Source organism: Pseudonaja textilis, chromosome 3 (genome assembly GCF_049901715.1).
Source record: "Pseudonaja textilis isolate UNSWEBS1 chromosome 3, rPseTex1.2, whole genome shotgun sequence".
NCBI classification, from domain to species: domain Eukaryota; kingdom Metazoa; phylum Chordata; class Lepidosauria; order Squamata; family Elapidae; genus Pseudonaja; species Pseudonaja textilis.
The window spans coordinates 48,864,403-48,887,971 of NC_141992.1; the positions used below are offsets into that span (position 1 = coordinate 48,864,403).

Genomic DNA, 23,569 nt, shown 5'->3' on the forward strand with positions numbered 1-23,569 from the left:
CAACAAAGTTGCCTTTGTGAAAGAACAGTGTATTTTTTCCCTTAGCTTTCTTCAACCTGATCCCGTACAGAAATATTAGGTTGCAACTCTGGTAGTTTCAATTGGCACTTGGTAAACAGGATGGGAAAGTTTACGTATATAGCTTTATTTTATAATTGGTAAAATAAAACTATGGAAATAGTTTTTAGTGTGGTCATGTTCCATAATCTCTAAATCCTAAACAGACTCCAGGATTAATATTTTTAATGAGCCTCAGCAATTGACCATACTGTACATTTCTAAATGGGTAAAGTTAAAGAGAGTTAAAGGTTGCATCATTATTATCATAATAAAACCCTCAAAAACTTTGTAGTCTGTGTTTACATCACTGAATCTAACAGAATAGTTCTACATTTGTAATATCATCTGTGCTCCTAAAAACAGCGACCATGCCTTCATGTAACTCATTCATAATGCTTATTTTATACATTTAAGTTTTGCAATTTAAATGAGGAGAGTCTTGAGTACTGAAAGGCTGTGTGTGTCCTTTTAAAAATGGCATTCCAATGCAGGTAACAAAGAACCTTGTGGTATCTTAGACTAACACATTCATTATTATATATGCCTCCATGGACTAAATCTCTTATCATACAGAGTTGCGTGCTCACACACACAAACTTTCTAATCTGTGGACTAGAAAAATAACTATGTGGAATGACATGACTTCAAAAAAGCTCTTGTAGGGCTTCACTTGCTGTAATATCAAGGTGTACTAGTTCTTTAAAAGGCTGGCAGAAATCAAAGCCGCAGATCCAACTGCAAAACTTACATGCCTCCCTCCTTTTTGGCTGCTGTGAATGCTGTTCAGCAGATGTTATCAGACTGAATTTAATTTTGTGTGATGGTCGATCCCCTCCTTCCCGCCCCATCATTCATTTTCTCCCAGTGCCTATCGTTTCATCCAGGACCAATCTCCTTTCGCTGCTATCCCTGAATGCTGAGAGGAGGAACCGTTTGAAGGCTTTCACCCATGAGAGACAAGGAGGATTGAGATTCATCTGACACTACAAATTCAATCCCTGCTGGCAAGAGTTCTGCTACTTTATGTGTTAAATTCTAGGATTTCCTTGAAACTGGAAAAGGCAACTGGATCTTGAAGGTGTATAGCGGCAAACAAACCCTGCCTCAGCATTGCTGGCTTCGGAATACAGATTTTCTTCAGCGGGATTCATAGAGGATAAGACACACACACACACACACACACACACACACACACACACACACTCCCAGCTTCTTAGCGACTGGCTCTAGAACAGAAGATTCTTTCAGAACCATAAGCCGAGGACAGCTCCTCGGGGCTTGCCTTAGCGAGGCACTTCGTGGAGAGGGTGGGGGCGGAGAGAAGCTTGCGTGTGCTGTATGTTGAGGGTGTGTGCGTATTTCGGGGGGTTCAGGAAATCAAGCCCTCAACAATACCCATTCATTATCAAGTGGTGTAAGAGGAAATCAGGAGACCTGCAACAGCCACAGGAAAAGCTCGCTGAATTCCACACAGAAGGACGGGCATTCTGCTACGTTCAGGTGAATGAATGAAACATTATATACCTGCGTGTATAACCGCCCCCACGAACTGCTTCTTAAAGTATGCAAGACCCATGCCCGTCCTGATTTTGGACAGAAGGAACAAACGAAAGTGAGCCTTTTGGTTTTCAGACTGAAAGAAAAGGAGAGGGAGTTTTAAAGAACACGAAACCTTAAGGAATTGAGCAGCACAAGAACTGCAAACGGCTTCTTGCCAAGCTGCTCCGAAAAGTGAAGCTTTTGTGAACTGGGGTAATGTGGATTTTTTTTTTTTAAAGAGGAACACCAGGAGGAGAGAATTTTGCAGAGCTTCGCCTAATTCTTAAGGGTGAGTTCTTCAATTTCCCTTTGTATTAGTGAATGGATAAATCCCTTGAGGTTGCCTGAGAATTCGCTTTCTTATCCCAGAAGTATATGTGTCTGTCTGTCTGTCTGTGTACCTGTCTGTCTGTGTACCTGTCTGTCTGTCTGTCTCCTTTAAATATGAACTGCTGGCAATTTTCTTGTATTGTAGGATTAGTAATGCTCCACTCTTTGAGAAAATACCAGCTCACTAGGCTTGCAGCTAGCAAGGGGTGTGCAGTTCTGCATTTGTGCATCTTTGTAATGAGCTGTTGTTGTGTTTCCCCTCACCCCCCCACCCCTTTCTTCCCGACTTTAGTGACAGGAGGACTCACCCCATGTGAAGAACTTTGGTTTGTTTGAGGGCTTTGATGTTTGCAGATATGCTAATGAACATATCAGCACTGCCAGTGGGATTGGTCAGGCAATGAAATATGAGCACAGGGGTCCCCGGTAATCACTTGCACTGAATCACTGAGATTGCAGGGTTGAGTGGAAAGGAGAGGTGGGAAAATATCCCCTTTATAAGGCGGTCAATCTAATAATACTTAAAGAGAGATGGGCAGACCGAAGGAGTGCTGCAGAAAAGGAAGCTTTATGCCATCAAATAAGAAAGCAATGTTGCATTTTTGCCCATTCAGTATTTTTTAAAAAAACAATACATATACATTGAATTGTTGTTTTTAAATAGAATTATTTTTCTCAAACCCTGGTGCTTTAAAAGGGTCCAAGGAGAAGAAAGTCTGCCTCCATTTGGGCTGCAGCAGGAAGACACTTAAACAAAACTGCTTTCCAAGCAAATAAATAAATGAAACCAGCATAATGGAGAAGGCTGCTTTTCACTGTTTGGGAAATGCATGTTAAAAAACGTTGGAGGAAGAGAGAGGGAATAGGAAGAGGATAAGATTCAGACAGTGTTTGGATGTGATAGTACTTTGAGATGGTAATACAGTATGGTGGTGAGCCATTTCAACTGTTCTCCCTACATCTCTTCTAAGTTAATTGCATTAATAATTTGCATTTGCTACCCCAGTTCCCCCCCCCCCCAGCACTGTGGCTGGCTTTTCCCTTGGTACTTTATGCTAATTTGCCCTCAAACTACATTTCCCCCACTTCCATCACTTTTACTATGTACTGTATTTGGAATTGAAAATAATGGTTCTGATATTTTGTTGCCTCAAAGATAATGCTCTTAAACACCTCTAGGCTATGATAAACCTTTAGCCGTTTTGCTTCAGTGACTAAATAGCAAAATCATCTATTTAACTTTTGTCCAGCAAGCACAGCATGGAATTATTTAATTTTTATGGAAAGAAAATGAATTTGGATACTTTTCACAGCAGGCAGTGATATGTTAAGGTGAAGGATACCATTTAAGCAAAGAATTACTGTTAGTCGATGAGCAGAGCTGTCTAAATTAGATACCTATTTAGTCCCAGAAGCAATTTTGAGGGGTAGATTTTTCTAGATCTCTTTGTTGTTAATCCAGAAGAAAGTATGATTAACTTCTATTTGTCACTATCCGTATCTGCTATGCAAGTCTAAAGGTCTGTTGTTTTCTCTGCAGGAAGTAAGTAACCACTGTCTGTAATGGATCAGTTGGCATGACATACATTGATTATGAATTGGTGTTAGAGAAGGAAACCAAAACTCTCCACTTGATGGCGTTTTAAGATTAAGGGCATCATGTGAAAAACTGAATCGTGCCTTTTAAAAGTGCTGCTGCTTTTAAAAGGTTTCTTAGGACAGGAGACCAAAGCTTTGCTACTGCACCCGAGTCAGTCAAAAATATGGTGGTATTTTCCTGGAGCAGCGTTGTTCTCTCTGAATTAATTTTTTCGTGATAATTTGTTTATTTGTTTTGTAATAAGTTGTGCCCATTTTAGCCCACAAGCAAAAAGCTATCGGTAATTTAGTAAAATTACTACAAACTTTTGGTAACCGTGAATTTCAAATATAAACTCCTGCTGGTCTTGACTCATCTTTGGCATTGAGCTAAAAGAAGCTTGCACAAGCTAGAGCTGAAAGAAATAGCAGAGTGGGTCATTTTCTGCATAGTTGATGGATAACGAGCCTCATGTTGTAGGGACATTCACATGTGCCATAATTTCTACCTCACTTAAATTCAAAAGGTCTATCTGAGCATGTATTATTTAATCAGTTCTACTGTTACATTAAATGGAGTGCATATAACCTAAATGCTGCTTCCCAGAAGGAAGTTTTGATGTCTTGCAATAGAAAGCAGCCCTGTAGATATTCATTAAACTGTGTTAGCATTACAGATAGCTACTGGTAACAGTCGGAGTATGGGTTGTTACAGAAGAAAAATACATCAAGATTATTTTGCTTTTTAAAGACTTCAGCATCTTCACAGATAGCTTAAAGTTTCAGTTCCACCTTTCAATGCACATAATGTGCATATTTCATCAGAGATGTTCAACGGATCTCTGAAAGACTCAGAGGAGGCAAATTATTGGTTACAGAACTCTTACCAGCCTTAGAACAAGTCCAATGAAAAAAAATTAGATCTTGTGGATTGTAGCATACTGAAAGTTGCCCAGGAAGACTTTATGAAAGGTGGCCAGCATTTCTAATAAACAAATAAAGAAGGATGCAGATGTAAACAAAGACAACTAGGAGGTGATGTGATAGATATCTTTAAATATTTGAAATGCAAAATCTATTGCTGCAGAGTGCAAAACCTTAAATGATTGCATTTTGTATACAAGAAACTTGATTTTGCATAAACACTGAAGTTTAACAATGGAATAAAGCATTTAGAATATTTATTTATCACATTCACATCACTGCATACCTTACAGGAATGAGTCTGGGCAGCATGCAGCAATCAATAAAAACAACAAATATATAAAACATGATATTAAATATTTATAAAAATATAAAGTCATTATTAAAAATGAAAAGAGTCTATAAAATTTAAAATCTACATGCCAAATAGCAAAAGTAAAAGATAACCTGCAATGGAACCATCTAAGAATATGGTATGTTCATTAGATTTTTTAAAGGAAAAGCTGAAGATACTATTTTCCTGTCTCAGCAGAGCCTGGAATATAAGCTCTTTGATCACCTCCTCCTATCATTCTATACTGGCCACCTGGTCACTCCAGACCATATTTCCATTTCTGATAGGATCAGCCTCATCAACATTAGAAGATGAATAGAAAAGCTCAGCAGCATTTTCAGGTGGTACCATGTGTGTATGTGTCAAAATCGGCAGGATGGCAGACAAAGTGCTATGTTGCCAGCCAACATAGCCAAAAGCCAAATCATTTGAACGTGCATGAATCATCAACACAGATATAAAAGAAGCTTCCATTGCATGGCTCCATCTACTATCTTGCTAATTTCGCAAGATGCCTCCCTCTGCGATGACTCTAGAAAAGAAGAATAAGTACAGAAGCAAAGTCACTATCCTGAAATGGTAGAGGTATAACATAATTTTAATATGATACAACTTTGTGCAAAGTGGGTATGCTATAAATGTCTATACATATACATATCTGCCTACATTCTTGCATATTTACAGGTAATTTGTGTATAGTATTCTTTGGCTGGTTTCTGCTCAGTGATATGCTGAAAGGCAACCAGAGGGTAATTTTCAGGCCCTCTTCCACTGCCAGAAGCTTAGAACCACTGTAAGTGGGTGCCTGAATGTTGCAAAGCTTTGTGATATGTTTCTGAATAACCCAAACATTGTTTTAGTCCCTCCTTTCAACATTTTATGAAAAAGAAAGCTGCTGGGGAAAAATGAACCACTGTTTATAAATGCCTATACTTTGTTCTACCTGGACAATTTTTGCTGGTCACTTGAGCATGCTCAATGATGCCTATGATTAGCTTATAGCAATAAGAAAGCTTTCTCTCTGAAATATATGTCTCTGCATCCGCAATCATTACACATCATAGTCAGACAAGAAACTATTCTCTTGATATATTTTCTACAGGAAATTTGCCAGCACTGAAGCCTGGAAAGAGAGTGCCAGATATTCAACATGTTGTTAACCAGAACTCCCTCTCCTCCCACTCTCTGTGTATATGTGGGTTTGTGTAAGGGTGGGGGGAGAGAGAGAGAGAGGGAGAGGGATTCATCCTTAATTAAAAACAAACGAACAAACAAACTTGGGCACTTGAGATTTCATGGTGGTTCTTTGCAAGGTGGGTGTCACTGCCATTGTGCTGCTCTAGTTAGCAAGAGGCTATCAAAAAATTATTTCAAGACTTCCCTGCATTTGGCAAGAACAGAAATAAAGGCTGACTTTCACCTTCTTTCTTGCTCCCTCTTCTGACACTAAGATGCATTGGATGGGTTTGTTTTAGTAGCACATGTTCATTGCCAGAACAATTCCACTCCTCTTCTTGCTTCTCTGCCTGTCATCCTTGCTCTGATTTCCTGTGATGTGTCCATCATGACTGCTGAATTTTCAGAGCTTTTAATTTTCAATTAAACAGGGGCGCATGAGGAAATAGTGGCAGAAGGCTGGGAGGAATACTGCATAGAGCTAAGCAAATGAGGTTGCGATCTGTGCTACCATTCAAGAAATATCCTAATTTTCTTCAAAGACATGGAACTTTAAGCCAAAGTCTTGCTAACCATCTGATTTCAGTGGAGCACTTCACTTTAAAAACTGATATTGCGAGGTAATTGATTACCAGTCTCAACTGATAACAAATTCTCTTGAGTCCTTGAATTTTCATAACAAATATTAGCAATAGGCTCAACAGGCCAGATCAATAAGATGTTGATCAACAGATCAGCGGGACTATACTGTATGTCATATTCAATGATAATAACTGGCTTTTATGGGCTTATAATCATATGAATATTCTTTCCAATTGCCAATGTCTATAGAATTAGGTGTCAAGGAATCATAAGCATATGGGAGAATTAATTTGATACTAAAAAAAGTCTTAGAATGATTGGTCCTTTCCCCCCCCCTCCCCTGATTCTGATGGAACCAAACAGGTTTTATAATAAAGTTTAGCCAAAGGAATGCTTTGGTAGTGATGGAGATGAAACTAACAATGTAAACAAACTGGAATATTCTGCAGTGATAAGTCTATCCTAGCTCTCTCAAGGATTAGTGCACCTGGAGAAAATGGTATTGATCTAAAGGAGGAAAAACAAACCTTGAAACAACTCACAATTTGCAGCCACATAAATGAGGTAGTAGTTCCATCTATTTGTACTATCAGCATAGGAAATCAGGCTATTTGAGATTAATAGATTTAAATCACATTATTGGCAAGTGTTATTTCTGAGAGGAAATAAAAAACATGCAAAGAAATTGCAGTCTGTAGGCTACAATGTGGTCCAAAAAATAGGATTTCTAGCATTTATTCCATATTTGATGTGAGAGAAGCTTATTACTGAAGGATTGTAGTGGACTCTGGGGTGATTCTACCCAAAATGTGAACATTTGATGGTTTATTTCCATATACCTTGTGTTGCTGCTACTGCATATATCACACAAAAGCAAATTTGTAGAAATCTGTGATGCGTTCAAATACTGAAACATTAATGTACATGCATTCACTATATACACAGTGATGTTTGTGGGGGATGCATGCAATTTTTTTTTACAAGGAAATGATGTCTGTGTAAATTATCTGGCATGTGTGACAGAAGTTCTGAGAGTGACTAATAAATATCACCACAGTATTGATATCCTCACTGACAGAAGTATAAAATAGACAGGCATTTATTTTTACTTCAAATGCATTGGTACTTTCTGTGAGTTAAGTATTTTCTATACAGTTCTTTGTTTCAGTCTTCTCATGCTGAGAACCACATTTGTAACATTTGGAATTTTGATATGAAGGTTAGTTTGTTAATTTCAATAAAATCTATGTGTGGAACAGCAGGAACAAAGCCTCACAATTTATGGTACATCTTGTATGATAAAATGTTCAAAGTCTCCAAATCAAAACCGAGGCAAAATGTGTCGTTTCTTCCTATAGATAGAAATTCTGGCTTGAATATTGTCCCCATAATACAAATAGCCTTCATGATCCTTGTAAATCATTTCATACTGCCATTAAAACAGTATCGTTTAATTGGAGATATTATTTATTTGCACCAAAAAACTAGGTTATCCACTGCCATGTATGAGCATCCATGAAGTACCATTATAACAGTAGCTAGATACAACTTATCTCTAATAGACTTTTAATTGGCATACATGTGTTGAATGACATTATACATTGCTTCAGTTGCCATTTTCCCATAGGGATTTATAAATGCCTGACAAAATAAATAGAAATGGTTTGATTTTGTCTAAGAAGGGGTGACATTTCTTCTTAGACTACAGCTATGGAGATCCTATAAAGCAACTTTTTGATGTTGCTGAACTCTGTGATGTATAATGCCCATTTAGTCTCCTAGTAATGCTGGAATATTGTGATGGACCAATTTACTCAGTGATTTTTGGGGGGATTGGGGGATGAAGCACTACTTATCATTGTCCTACACTATTAGTGTTGGCCTTGTCCATAGTAGTGGCAAGAAATAGCTATGCATGCAATGCAACTGGAACTTAAGTAAAATACTATGCAACAGAGTTTCTCAGGATGCTTTCTTGAGAGAGAGAGACAGTGCTTTGTAGCAAAAGAAGCAATTGAACTTCTCCTTAGATGTTTATGCTGCAAAAATCTGAATGGCCATTAGAAGACAGCATAATGATACAGGAAATTCTAACTCTTTACTGTCACAGAGTTTGCTGTCAGATTCAAATTTTTTGCTCTTTGCTGTCAGATTCTAACTCCTTTTTGTCTCTTCTTGTTGAATCTTTGCTGTCATTTAATAGTGGGCTAGTGATTTGTAGCTCAGATCTGGGAGCCCTACCTTAATTGTCTCTGTTTCAGTAACATTAGATTTTATAGAACCAGTTTTCTTTAGTAGCTGGAGAAGTCACTTTAAAGAATACCAGGTTAATATAATGCTCTTTGATGTGAAGCTCAGTGGGAGGTACTCTAGCTGGAAAAGGGGAAATTCTTGGAGCAATCTATACTTACAATATATGATTTGTGCTCTGAAAAGCAGTGTGGTTATCTAGTCACTGTGGTATAATGTTTCTTCCCCTTCTCAGATCATTCCATTAACATGTCAGAATATGCCACACACCTGACACCTGAAAAACCCACCAGAGAATTTCCAGGCTAGTATATAAACACCAGAATAAAAGATGCTTCAGTCTGAATGTGCCTACTGCTTGATCGATAGCTCTCCTTTCCTGTGAAAACAGCAATCCAAATTATTGTTTTTCATGCCTGGATTGCTGAGCGCAGCTAATGAATAACATATGAAAATATTCAGGTAGTCTATAAAAATATACAGTGGAGGTTAAGCCAAATCATTTTACAGTATCATATTCCATGCTACAGGTATTCATACAATGCTGTAGTTATTCAGAAACTTAAAGAACTGCAATAATCTGGCAGATTTCAGAAAACTGTTTTTCTGCTACCTACTACAAGACTGATACACTCTTTCAGTTTAGTTCTGCAAGCAAGTTAAATGGTTCAAACTTTATGAAAATATATTGAAAAATCAAGGCTGAGCATTTGAATATATGGTTGAGTCTGAAAAGGCTATTTACAGCTCTCCATCTGTATCTGTACCAGCAGCCTTGTTCCGTTTCATTTAACTTTTAATTTCTCGCTGATCTGAAATCATCTTTGGCATGTTTCCCACTTCTTCAGTGGCATGGTTTTTAAAAAGAATTAATACATGCTGCATTTGCATAATTATATCAGTGCACAGATACCTTTCCAAAGATTTGATCAAAGAAGCTAGAAAAAGAAAAAAATATTAGTGAAGGCTAGAGAGATAATCAAGCAATATTTCTAGGATTGTGGAATGTTATCTGATACTAAGATTCTTAAATAGATGCTCTTTGTTGCATTTGTTTTGGCTGGGCTTGAGTATTTATTCTCTGGAGGACATCTTTTTTGTGGCTTGGCAATTTTCTATCTATGGCACATCCTGATCTGGATTACCTCCATGCCTGGAATCTAACAGCAATTTAGGCATACCGGGGGAGGGGAGAGAGAGGGAGGGAGGGAGGGAGGGAGGGAGAGAGAGACTGAGTTTTTTTTAAAAAAACTAGATGCTCTAGAACAGGGTTGTCAAATTCATGTCACGTGATGTATTGCGACTTTCCCCCCTTCGTTAAACCGGGCATGGGCATGGCAAGTGTGTGACGCATGCAGCCCGTGGCCCATGAGTGTGACAGCCCTATTCTAAAGCAGTGTTTTTCAGTCTAGTTGGGAAATTCTAGGAATTGAACTCTGGGAATTCTGGGAGTTGAAGTCCACATATCTTAAAGTTGCTGAGATTGAGAAACACTCTTCTAGAGAATGAACCTGTGACTCCTGCATTATATGTTGAGCTGCTGAATATTACACCTCTGCCCATGACATGACACAATATGTTCTGGGAACTTTTTTTCAATTAAAGAAAGATTTTGTCTAATTAATACAAACCTGGCATGCTAAATTAATCCTGTTTTCACAAATACATTTCGATATGGTAAGCCTATATTTGATGCCATATGGGAGCACTGAACCAATGATACTCATGACTGAAAAGTTCTTTACATTAGTTGTCTTAGGAAAGAAGAAGGTAGAGATATGAATTGTAATATTGTCTCTGAGAAGCTGAGCCTTTATGGTGGGAATGAAAGAAGATATGGAAATATTTTCTTATGAAAGCCTGTTTCAATGTGTTTGGTGTAGCAGTGAAGGTGTGGGCCTAGAAACCAGGAAACTAGTTCTAGGCTTCTGTTAGGTATGGAAGCTGGCTAGGTGACTTTGGGCCAGCCATTTTTTCCTCAGCTCACAAGGAGAAAATAGAAGGCAAAGTATGCTTAGCACCTTGAGTTATTTATTAAAAAGGCGGGATAAAGTCCTCCTCCTCCTCCTCCTCCTCCTGCTGCTGAGGTTGATACTGATTTTATGCTCAACATTTTTTTTTCATGGAAATAACCTTTCATGGAAATAACCTTTCATGGAAATAACTATTCTTTACAGTCAATTAAGTAATAATGTGCAATTAGTAGTAGGTAGGTTTACCTATCCTTCTTACTGTATCTCTTCAATGTTATGGATTTTATGAAGACAGACGATGCAACCCACCAGTCCTATTCATGTAACATTCTTAATGTTTAGGGTAGTTAATGTGCTATGATGCCCCCACCAGCTAGTGTGTTCTCATCAGTTAGTAATGACAATAGAGAGATTTAATTCAAATTTAATTTAAATTTGCATGTGTTGAGATGCCCTGGGCCAGAAACAACTAACACCATTCAGCCTCCTTTGTAGTGGATGGAAAGACTTTGAAATGACCACATCCTGATTATCTGCTGCTTTTGTGGAAGGATGAGTAACTGTCCATTGAAGCAGCTGATTCAATTAGTCAGGTTGTAGAAACTGAGCTACATCATTGTTACTATTTCTATCATATTATCTATTCAAGACAAATTCTAACATTGATAAAGAAGGGTATGTTTCTGTAAATGTAAATGTTTCTGTTTCTGTAAATGCCCTATTTTAACACGGTGTCTTTGGGGAGTTAGATCAGCCTAGGCTTCATGAAAAGATAACAAGTCAGCACTTCATCTACTCAAGATTTCCCACAAGTTTCCATTTTAATATATCTATTTTCAATGTATTTTTACAGTTGTTCAGTGGATAAAAATATATTTTACACAAAACAGCAGTGCTCCTATGTTAATTCCTATTTTGTCTGATAAGCTGTATTGCATTAGTGGTGCTGCCATCCCTACTGGCCAATGGCTTGGCTGAAATTTGGAAATTGAAATTGTTCTAGAAACAAAATAATGATTCTACAGAATAATAGAACATTAGCAGGAACTAGTGGGCTTATTTAAATAAACAGTTAAGAAGGAGAACTGAAACTTAAGTTAAATGCAATAATCACCCAAATATTGATTTAATTATATAGACATATCCAGTCATATTATAATTTTAATAAAGCAACCATAGTTCATATACAAAGATAAACTGGAATAAACCAACCAAATTAGGGCAAAATACAGAACTGGTACCAACTTATTAATTTATTGGATTGATCCAGAGTTGTACACACAGGATGGTGTCAAAATGTCAAGGTGGCACAGTTGCAGCTGCCCTCTTGATTTTTTGACCTTGCCCCTTACCCCAAGGGAGTTCCTGAACTGAACTAATTTCTAAAACCACATGGATTCAGAGTGTTTGCTGAACTGCCAATCATTATGCCTAAGTTTGGTTACATTTGATTTTTTCTTCTTCTATTGAAATTACAGCATGCTTTACTTAAGTTTAATCGTATGTTTTTATATGGCTTATTTTCATGACGCTAGACAATTAGACAATATAATGCGTTATATTGGTAGATCAACTTTGCTTAATTTATTGCTTCATGTTTAATGCCTGAAGAGATATCTTTTGCTGATTATAGTAAATGAAATATTAACATCATATACAAAGATAAACAATTTTGAAATGTTGTAATTGAATTTTCTGGTTGCACAGAAGTAGATCCAAAAGTTCAACAGATCTCTTCTCAGTCTTCTTAAAATCCTCCCTTGGCTCTTTTATATGAAAAAGGGGCAACATAATTAGCAAGTAAACAGAAGTATAGAGGAACTGAAGCCATGCTAGGTGGCAGTATATACCTATCTTTAATCTTGATAAACTAAGCAGGATCTGACCTGGTAACTCCTTGGATGGAGAACACAGGAAATTCAGGGACTGTAACCATTTTTTTGCGAGAAACCTGCATGGATTTGTCTATAAAATCAATTTTGTGTCTGACTGGAAGGCGTTACTGTTTATTGAAATGGAGGGGATATTTTTGCAGAGGATGATATACAGACAATAGCAGTATCCATAATAGCAGTTGCACACACTCTTCCCTTGACATTTACAAGCTCTAAGGCAGGGGTTGGAAGAATAATTTGGGCACATCTTTTGCATTTAAAATGTTCAACTGAGAATATTTGATAGTTCTTTGTGACTGTAAGCTACATTACAGTACAGTTTGGGCTAATTTTGTTGCATAAAAGTTGTTTGATGGCCTGGAATGGCACAATAACTAATCTTCCACAGGGGACTTCCAATGCCGATAGTTGCAATTATTTTAAGCACATAAAACATTTTAAACCCAAAATGCAACCAGCAGTCTGTTTTTGTGACATAAAAATTCAAAGTAACTCTGTAAGCACACACCTGTATAAATCTTCATTTTATGCATTTCAACTCAATTAGATCTCTCTGTACTAAATTGCTTCATGTATCCTTTCTCTTTTCTCCTTAAGAGGTGTTTTGCAAAACAATGTCATTTTATGTATCTTTTACTGATAAGCAAAATTCAGTTCAGCATACAGAAAAACCATATTCAAAGCTATTGTGCAGATTGATCAATGTTTAATTCCTTCAAAAAGATTTCTGTATGAATAGCAGCTGTGATAAAATCAATAAGTTGGATAAGAGTTTATCTAAAACAAATTTTATACCAGATAATTTATTATCTCAGCCTATTTTTTTTTTGCTTTTGAACAAAGGGTGTCACCTTATTGCAACTTGGGAATTGTGTCAGGTAGGTTAAATTGTTGAAGAATTCACGGAAATGGGCATAAATATTTCATTGGACAATGTGACTAACTTGGATCTGGGCTAAATTAACAGGCTGTTCCTAACACTCTATGAAAATTCATAGGCAAATAAATATCCTTGGCATCTTGCTGGCAAGATAAAAATGAGATAATTAATTTTTTGCCCCCCTTTAAAACATTTTAAAAGCTTTTTTTCTTAAAAAAAAATACATGCTATTCTATATGATATGATATATATGATATGATATTTTTTCATTGGTGTCAAGGAGGGAATTACTCTAGCTCTGGGGCTATCATGCAGCTGTATCAGGTTGACCAGCAACCCTAAGGACTATTGATCAACAGTGTCCCGCAACACAAGTGAACATGAGTTCTTGTCTGTGGGGCTTATTGAGTTACATCTCCTTCTCTGACTCTCTTACACTCCTGAAAAGGGAGAACTGATTTGAACATGAAAACAGTAATTTGGAAAGCCATAAACTTCTTCCAGAAATCCGTAATGTATCTGATTGCTTCTTGATTTCATTATATATTTTTATGTAGCAACTGATTTTCCTCTACATCCTCAGATGAAGTATTTTCTATTATTTACCATAAAGCTAATTAAGCATGATATAACGGTATCTAATGTTACTCCTAAATGCTTGCAGAAGCTCCCTCCCTCCCTCATTTTAGTGTTTTCCCCCTCCACAGTATAATAATCTAAAACTCAAATCCTGATGGTTTTCTTGACCATTGAAAGATAAATACAGGAGAAATAAATAGGGGAGAAATCAGTGCATTTTTCACTTATATAAGAATTTCATTTCATAGCTAGTTAACATTATTAAAATATATCTTAATGTTCAGGGGAATGTGTCATATATGTTAAATAATACTGATATTTTCTTTATGAGTAATCAGTTGGACCATGAAATTTGGTCTCATTTTTCAGAATTGTTCATTAGATACATGTTTAATGAAAGAGTGATTTAGTCAATCTGCGACAATTATTTTCTACAGCAAAGTCTTTACACAGCACACCTTCAGAAGTTCAATCTATGAGATGAGATGTCACTGTGAATATCTAGCCACAGCTTTTACAAAGCTTAAAGGCATTTGTAATCTTGATTTTTAATAACACAACACATTTGATAATATTTAGGTAGTTGATACTTCTAATAAAACCCCTCTCATAACTAGATGGTCTTGTCTCCTAGAAAATTCGTGTCAGATTTTTTTAGACTCAAGCTAAGTATAATTAAATACTCAATAGGGTATTCCCTTTCCTCCCCTTTCTCCTCTCCTCTCCTCTCCCCTCCTCTCCTCTCCTACAGAATAGAATATTATTCTTTTTTTTTTACTGACTTAGATTAAGCCCCAAGATAAAGATCTGTCTTTTAAGTCTATGGCATGCATGCAAAATCAGGGTGGGCCAGCCAAAGCCTTATGTGTGATTCCTCTATCCCTCAAAAATGGCAAAATCCTATTTTTTTATTTGCCATAAAGGGGACATGATTGAATACATAAGCTGTACTGTATTACTGTATCATATTTGAAACTGATTTTAATTGAGCTAGGGTTTTTTTTTTGGGGGGGTGGGAGTCCTGGCACCTGTAACATTTGAAGAGTATGGCTTATAGCATGCACTCAGTGATCCAAGGGATTATCAGTTTGGTAATGTTGCTTATCTTGTACCTAGTTGGATTAGAATTTCCCAGAGCAAGTCCCACATCCAAACTGCTAGAGTCACAAAGGTGGCACATGTTTCAGGAAAAAAAATGTCCCCAGACAAAATGTTTATCTTTGTCCTTGTAATAATCTAGAGTGTATAACTGAATGAGTGAATTAACAGCTGGCTAAATTATAATTAAATAATGGTTGTAGTTATTTGATGTGGAGAGCAAAATGCAATCTCCCTCTCCCTCCCTCCCCCCCTCTCTCCCCCCCTCTCTTTTGCACTAACTTCCCAAAAGGGCAATATGCAATTTGTTTTGTCACTTGCCTGATATAGCCAGTAGGATACTTTAATTAATATTTAATGAAACTCTACTTTTTTCTCTGTTTTTTTTTTAACTGTTCATCTTTTTTTATTGGAGCTTGTAAATATTTGATAGATGTTCTTTTGCTATAGACTTTGCCACTGAAACTAATACACAAAACATGAACTTTGATTGAATATGGCATTTCTGCCAATTCGGAACCTAGTTTTAAACAACTATTTCATTTCTACCAAAGTGCATCATGATTTATTCATGTGTGTTCATTCCAATCTAGGATCTTTTCATGGGTACCATAACTGTGTCAGTATGAATCATGAGCTTAGAGCAGACTCAGTGAAATGAATAAACTTAATTTAGTTGTGACCATTTTCCCCATTAATGTCAACAGTTATGGGTCTGCTCCAATTAGCATGATTATTTTTATTTTTTATTTATTTGATTTGTCAATCGCTTACAAGATAATAGGTATAAGTATATACATAATTATGAATACATGAAATGGGTACATATAAGAAAAATAAAAGAAACAATAGGGCAGGGATAGTAGGCACATTGGTTCGCTTATGCAGACCTCTTAGGAAAGGGGTGAGGTCAATAGTAGACAGTCTAAGGTTAAAGTTTTTGGGGTTTGGGGAAGAAACCACAGAGTCAGGTAGAGTATTCCAGACCTTGACCATTCTGTTGCTGAAGTCATCTTTCCTGCAATCAAGTTTGGTGCGGTTAACCTTGAGTTTGTATCTATTGTGTGCTCTAGTGTTGTTATGGTTGAAGCTGAAGTATTCATTGACAGGTAGGACATTGCAATGTATGATTTTATATATCATACTTAGATCAGACTGAAGATAGCGTAATTCAAGGTTTTCTAGGTCTAGCATTTCAAGTCTGGTGGCATAAGGTATTCTGCAATGAGTAGAGGAGTGGAGAACTCTTCTTGTGAAATATTTCTGGACTTTCTCAACTGTGCTAATAGATAGAATGACTTAATGCATCCTTAAAATACCTCTATTTCCATAATGGTTTAACTGCTTTTCATTTGGTATATGAAAACACCAAAATATATAACAGAACGTAATAACAGAATTGGAAGGGACCTTGAGAGATCTTCTAGTCCAACCCCCCTGCTCAGGCAGAAAAACCTTACATCATTTCAGACAAATCATGCAACCTAATTGAATATAAAACATCTAATAGATTTTTGGATAGTCCAAAGCCAGGATCAGAACAAAAGAGAAGTGACAAAGTACAGCAACTAGCAAAAGATCAGAATAAGACAAATCACCATGGCCGACTTGCCCCAGCCTTCTGCCATGGCTGACTCACTCCAGCTGACTTGCCTCGGCTGTCTCACCCTGGGCAACTCACCAGGTTTAACTGGCCATGATAAAACTCACTGCGGGACAATTCAATGTGGGATAACTCAAGAGAGGGACAAGTTGCTGGTGTAGTGGTATCATGCAAGATTTCCATTATTAACAATTACAGTTTTTTGGAGTTTCTAGATATTGGGATACTGGGATACCAGAGGTATATTAATTGGTTACAAAATGATCCAGCAGGAGATAATGAAGGAATGTTAGAAATGATGACAAAGAATTATAAGAAGTTGATGGGAATATTTAAAGATAAAGAAAGTAGAAGGCTCTTGACAAATTGTGGGAAAAGTTGAATATAACACACAAAAGACAGCTGGGAATTTAGAAGGAGTGGCAGAGATGGCAAAGCAAAATAAACTACAAGAAAGTAAACATAAATTAAAAGCAGATAAAAGCACTGAAAAGATAGTAATAATAAATACAAAAAATCAAATAGACAAGACCTACAACAGAAAAGAGGAAAAAAAGGATGATTTTTCAAAAATAATGGAAGGGTTATGGATTCAAAAGATGCAGCAGAAAGAGATAAAGGGCAAGGTAGAAAGAATAATTAACCTGTGCAAAAATGCTAGAAAGACATATAGGATTCCAAAAGAGAAACATAAAAGAACCACCAAAAAATAAATAAATGATGAAATTCTAAAATGACTAAGAGATGATGGATAGAAAGATAATATCCTGCAATATAGTAACTATATTGAAAACCAATAGAAATAAGTGGAAAATTTAAACTGGGGGAAGGGAAGCACATACATAGATATATAATAGAACTTATTATAACCATAAATATATTAAGATTGGGAGGTGGTAGATTAGGACTAGGTATATCTAAATGTATTATTATGATTAACAGGATGTAAAAAACATTGGAAAACATAGTTTTCAAGGACTATAAATTCAGGGGATTTAGAGATATAATTTTGGAACTGATTAAATCTCATTGATAACTGGCTTTATTGGTGTTTATAGAAAATTGAGATATTGAAAATATGGTGGAATACTGAGTGATACCTACAATATTAAAATATTAGTGATTTAATAGAGATTAATAAGTATCCTGGATGAAGAAATGTTATTGGTGTTCATATATCTGGAGAAAGTGGTAAAAAAATCACAAAGAGAGAATAGTATTGTTTAAAGAGAATGAGGTAAATATAGAAGAATCCCAACAAATGGGAAAAATAAAGAAATAAGTATAAATTGGGAAAACAGTAGAATATATATTGATATGTAAAAATATATTATAATTATAATGAGCACACTAAGGTCAGAAGATGGAAGATAAAATTTTGTATGTAACTGTATTATTACTGTGAGCATTGTGTGTAAAATATGTTAATCCAGTCATTGCACTGTCCACAAAAAATGCTGGTTATTAATGTTATGCTAATGTTAATGTTATGCTTTCGTAGATTTTCATGGGTACAGGTATGCAGGTCTTGGCATGTTCGGGTCTTTTCTCGTGTAAGATTGAGAGTATCTTGGCAATGTTTCGATGAAGTCCCACTCGCCATATTCAGGCTGGTGCTTTCGGCTTTGTGCTTGTGTGAGCAAAGTGTGATCGGAGCTGGTGCTCACTTCAAAAGCCACTGCTGTGAGCCCATTTTTTTTTCTGGGTTTGGCTCCTTGTGGCAGAATGGGAGCAAACAGGCCGATCTCAGGAATCCCCAAGGAATCCTTCATTGACTAGTTGGGAAAATGCCACTGGACTGATTAGGAATTCTTTCTGGCTGAATAAAATCTGTGACCCCTTTTAAAATGAAGCTGCCGAAGAGCCCCATTGCTTCCTCTTTGGTAAAGCCAAAGCATGGGGCTGGTACCTGGATGTTAGCAGAGCGGCTAGCTCTCACAGTGGATATGCCAGGAAGCAGTGGCCGTGGGGCCTCCTCTTGCGGTTGCATCATGCCCTTGACCTGGATCTGCATAGGGACTACTTGGGAGTGCAGCATCTGCTTCATGGCTTGGTCAATAGGGACACCATGCTCTGGCTTACCCCAACCTTGAGGACTTCTAATCTTTTGAGAAGATTCAAACCTAAAGCAAGATGACTCCTGCTACAATTCACTTGTCCCTCTCCTGAGTTATTCCATGTTGAATTGTCCTGCAGAGAGTTGTGCCATGGTAAGTTGGCCTGGGTGAGATGGCTAGGGGCAAGTTGACCTAAACCCTGCAAAGATGCACTTACTGAAACTCAACCTACAGAAGTGTGCAGATCAATACTTATGGATAAGATTTCTGCAAGGAACAGTTCATTGGCTGAGGCCACAGGCATTTTGTGGTGAATATTTCCTTAGGTTTATATGTAACAGGTCACAAAAAAAGCTGCTGTTGTCCTGGTCACCACTTTCCTTCCTATTGGTCCTTTGTTATTCAAGTTCTTTTTATAAAAATCCTTTATCTCTCATAGAATGTATATTTATAGGTGGATGCAAGATTTTTCATAGGGCTGGAAGGGACCTTAAAGGTTTTCTAATCCAACCCACTGCTCAAGGTAGGTGTCTTACACCATCCCAGCCAAATTGTAGTCCAGTCTATTTTTGAAAAACTCCATTGATGGAGCACCCACAACCCAGGGGACAAGCTATTCCCCTGATTAATTGTTCTCACTGTCAGAAAATTTATCTTACTTCTATTCTTACTTCTACTTCTTACTTCTCTCTTCAAAAAACTTCCACCCATTATTTGTTGTCCAGCTCTCTGGTACCCTAGAGAATAAACTGATTCCTTCTTCTTTATAACAGTTCTCAAATACTGGAAGAATTTGCCCCATCCCTCATGATCCTTCTCTTTGATAGGCTAGACATATCTAGTTCCCCCAGCTTAGAATCTAGAATCAATGTAGAAGTTCCTTAATGCATACCTAATTGTTTGCCACTTGTGATTTTGCAATCTGAAAGGTTGCAAGAATATTCCATTGACTTGAGGACAATCTTTTTCATGGTCTTGTTTCACAGTGCAAAAAACATAGTAAGGTATAGAGTGATCAGTTTCAATTTAAAACAGCTTTAAGAAAAGAGACTACATAGAAGTCTGCAAACTTAAGCAACTAATTGTTCATAGGTCTCCAAGGATTGAAGACTAACAGCAGAGAATGCATCTCCATTAGGATTACTATGACTTGAGACCTAGAACATCTAAATATTGTAAGAAAATGACTAAATTCAGAGTGCCAAGGACTCCACACTCAAATATATAATTGGAGCATTTGTGTGATATCAAATTTACACATTGCTATTTGGTCTCTGTGTGATTTGTAGTACGTAATTCTGGATATGTTCAGCTTGATTATGTTTTTATATCTGGGTGGGACCAAGAGAAAGCTAGTAGAATTATGAAGAAGAATGATGCTTCCATTTCCTCCTATTTTTCCTAGTGTCATCATAATTCACATGGCTGTGCTCAAATGACACACTTAATTGGAATCCTGACTAGGGTTAATGTGCCATAAAAAGACCTAAACATCAATCACCTATAGGATTAGAATTGGATGGTACCAACCTGAAACAGCCTGAATTTATTCCCTGGTTAGTCATGTTGTGAACTTGCAGCTCATACAAATGAAAAACAAAAACAAATTATCAGATCTCATTCCTAAATTCTTGAAACCCCTATATCCCCACTTACGTCTATAAATTCAATGTTATTTGGGATTACTGCCTGCATATTCAGAATAGTTGTTGGAAAAGGGAACTGCTGAAACCTGCTGCTTTATTTTCTGTGGCCAAACTGGTAATGGCTGCTTGATCTAGAGGCCAAAAATGTTTGCACTCAGTTACTTTAAACCCACTTTCTAGTTACCTGCTGCCAGAACCACTCCTTGGTAAGGAGATCTGAGATGGTTCATGATTGGCTTGATTCAACGGGGTTTGAGAAATAGGCCTATGTGGGTTACTGTGGAATTTTAAGGTGAAGAACAGAATAACAGAGTTGGAAGGGACCTTGAAGGTCATCTAGTCCAACTGCTCACCAAATTTCTGACAGATGCCCCTCCCCAAAATATTTTTTCACTGATATTAAATCATTCTGTGACATAGTTGATTAACTTGGAGAGGGATATAATAGAAACCTCTGGAATTTTGTTTACATTTGATTTTGGATCCTTTAGGGTTTTATCTACCTGCTGTGTTGATGGTATACGGTTATCTTACTTGTTGTGATGTTATTCAAGAGTTAAACCCCCAAATGTTCCTTATATTTTTTGCAAGTGGAAAATATAATTCAGCTACTACACTGACAGATTTCCTATTTCTTTTGCATCCTCACAGCATTTATTATGGATTTTTTTCCTGTGCATTTTTAAAAATATGCTCAATTGTTCATAGATCTCATAAACTATTCTAGTATAATCCAGTTGCCTGCTTGTCAAACCCATTTCTCATTTTTCTCTAAAGGAGAGCAGAAAGATTTTGGTTCAATGATCCATGTGCAATGTTAAAGTTCCTATGTTTGCATCTCAAACGATCCATCTGTTAAAATAGTGAAGTTTTCTGATGACGCAACTGTGATTGGTCTCATTCAAGACAATGACGAATCTGCATACAGACAGGAGGTTATACAACTTGCCTTGTGGGGTAACTGGAACAATCTAGAACTGAACACACTCAAAATGGTAGAAATGGTGGTAGACTTTAGAAGAAACCCTCTCATACTACCATCTCTTACAATACTAGACAACACAGTATCAACAGTAGAGGCCTTCAAATTTCTAGGTTCTACTATATCACATGACCTAAAATGGACACCTAACATCAAAAACGTCATCAAAAAAGCACAACAAAGAATTGTCTTTCTGCGCCAACTCAGAAAGCTCAAACTGCCCAAGGAGCTGCTGATACAGTTCTATAGAGGAATTATTGAGTCTATCATCTGCACCTCTATAACTGTCTGGTTTGGTTCTGCAACCCAGTAGGACAGACACAGACTTCAGAGGATAATTAGGTCTGCAGAAAAAACAATTACTACCCACCGGCCTTCAATTGAGGACTTGTATACTGCTGAGTCAAAAAGAGGGCTGTGAAAATATTTACAGACCCCCCTCACATCCGGGACATAAACTGTTTCAACTCCTTCCCTCAAAATGACTCTATAGAGCACTGCACACCAGAACAACTAGACACAAGAACAGTTTTTTCCAAAAAGCCATCACTCTGCTAAACAAATAATTCCCTCAACACTGTTCAACTATTTATAAAGTGTACACTACTATTACTGTTCATCTTCTCACCACTCCTTATCACCCATCCCCTCCCACTTGACTGTTTCCTAGTATGATTTGATTGTTGATTGTACCCTATGACTATCATTAACTGTTGTACGTTATGATTCCTGATTCTTAATGAATGTACCTTTATGTATACTGAGAGTATTTACACCAAGACAAATTCCTTGTGTGTGCAATTACACTTGCCCAATATTCTATTCTATTCTATTCTATTCTATTCTATTCTATTCTATTCTATTCTATTCTATTCTATTCTATTCTATTCTAGAATGATTATAATCATGTATGTAGCTGCCATACAGTATCTTCTGACTGGAGTTATTTTAAACCATCCTTTAATTGCTGTATATATATTAAGAGAACAACCACAGTCTTCCAGAACATTGAATAGTCAGTATCCATCAGTGGAGATTTTCATGCAGGTAAAACTAAAGATGTTATATCATCTCTCCTTCACTTGGGAACAAGTGAATCACTTATTGAATGTGATTTTTGTCATTATGCTTCTCTTTTTGAAAACTCTTTTTGTGTTTAACTAAAATACACATTGTGCAATACTTCAAATAGTTCTGTTCCATGTAGAGTTTTAATAATCTCCTTGTAGAGATTATTGGAAAGTAGAATTTTAGGTTCTAGCCACAGTTACTGTATTCTTGCATTTTTTAAAAGAGGGGAAACCCCCAAAAGCCGAAGGACTCCATAAACCTGGCATCAGAAAAATGTGCAAATCATACATTGTATTGTTAATCAAACTGTTTGCTTTTCCTGTCTTTCTTTCTCTCTTTGAAAGATTGAAACTTTTTTGTTTGAATTTCTCCCCAGCACTTTTCGCAGGAGAGATGCAAATATCAGAGGATAATCCAGTTTGCAGCGCAATGAAGCTTATATTTGTGAGCTCAGCAATTCCAGATTCCCCATGTAAAAAATTGCTCTGTGCTAATGTGAAGTGTTCTCTCTCCCTAAGCAGAGAAGCAGTCATAGATCCTAGATCTTCATTTAAAGGCTGTCAACATTTTGCATGCTGTTGGCAATGGGATGTTTACTGCACTGTCATCTGGAAATACCATACCCCAGAGGGAACCAAAACTACACTGGGGGAGGGGAGCTATTCTATAAAGCATTTAATGAGATAAGTTTTTAAAAACCCCATACATGGATGATTCCACCTCCTTAACTTTGAAGATCTCACTGTTTGCCTCCCTCATACTCCCAACTGCCAAGCATCATTCACCTACTGCTGTGCTCAGTAGTTGGATTGCTGTCTATGGCAGACCCATTACTCTTAAAGAACAGGCACAGCACTAATACTTTTCTGCCTGAGCAGAGAAATAAAAGAAGGCTGAGATCAGTTATTGGGCATTGGGCTGGGAGTTGGATAGCAGAGGCCAGCAGACTGCTGTTCCTCCTGACTGATTGCACAAACTAGAAAGGTTACTGCTTTCTGCCTGGGTGTTCCAA

The 23,569-nt window shown here is 37.0% G+C and overlaps 1 protein-coding gene across 1 annotated transcript in view; it reads left to right on the top strand.

The window, feature by feature from the left end:
• The first annotated feature begins 893 nt into the window (after nucleotides 1-893).
• The window catches only part of GRM4 (glutamate metabotropic receptor 4), a 346,515-nt gene continuing 323,839 nt past the window's right edge, over nucleotides 894-23,569 (top strand). The window contains exon 1 of the mRNA XM_087929596.1: nucleotides 894-1,888. The gene's annotated coding sequence lies outside the window, so the exon portion shown is untranslated. The remainder of the gene's footprint in view (nucleotides 1,889-23,569) is intronic.